A 1,021-nucleotide genomic window follows, 5' to 3' on the forward strand; every position below is an offset into this window, starting at 1 on the left:
CTGGCAAATACAGAGTTAGGGAGGCAGAAAAGAGAGACACAGGGAGAGGGAGTCAGAGAAACAGACCACAGTGCCATCTCTGACGAGCCTGACGCCTGTTGCTATGCCGACCATAGAGAGGGAAATGGAAAGAGGAGGGAGAGAGAGAGAGAGAGAGAGAGAGAGAGAGAGTGGAGAGAAGGAGGGGAGGCAAAGTATGGACGCCAGCTTGAATTGAATTCTCCTCTCTCAGGTCAGGGTGATGGACAGGCGAGCGGCCGCTGTGAAAGCAGCAGAATGCCGTGGAATGCCTCGAGGAGGATAGAAAAAAAAAAAAGGGATCTGATCCCGAGGAGAAAGGACTGGTGTTCACCTTCTTAACTTGCTCATTTCAGACGCTTCACTGTCTCAGCATGACAGTGGCCCTTTCATCACATTCAGAGTGTGTATGTTTGTGTGTGTATATGTGTGTATTTGTGGCTTGTTTGAACAGAAACAAATTCTCTCTTAATTGGCACTGCGCACTTCTTGCCAACAGTTGGTCAGCTAGAAAAATCTGTAACTAAGGAGAAGGAAGCTGAGCAATGATTTCTGCCTCCCTATTCAACGCGGCACAGAAAGGCTCATTATGAGGGAAATTCATATTCAGGCAAGTGCAAAACTGCGGCCGCTATGTTAACTTCCACTGAAATCTGGTGGGAACGCATGCATTGTGGAGCTGTTTCCCATGCCGCTGATGGAGGCCGATGCGAGCTATATCCGAGATACACACGTATAAAATCACCAATGTTAGGCCTTACAGCATTGTCTGAGCAGTCGTACATCATGATCAAAACCAGGATGCAAATATCTCCAGGGGCGGTGGGGTACACGAGCCAATCACAGGCATCTCTGACTCACTCTCAGTGACATAACTATAAGTGTTTGGACACCAAGAGAGCAACGTGTGGGTGGGTGTGGTTCTTCTCGGTTTTGTCTGCCTGTCTTTGTTGCCTGTCTGTGGGTCCGGCCCGTGGCTGGGTGGGTGGATGGGGGGTGGTGT

Source organism: Seriola lalandi, unplaced genomic scaffold (genome assembly GCF_002814215.2).
Source record: "Seriola lalandi dorsalis isolate HSWRI2012SDOR001 ecotype SW California unplaced genomic scaffold, Sedor1 jcf7180002054443, whole genome shotgun sequence".
Lineage (NCBI taxonomy): Eukaryota > Metazoa > Chordata > Actinopteri > Carangiformes > Carangidae > Seriola > Seriola lalandi.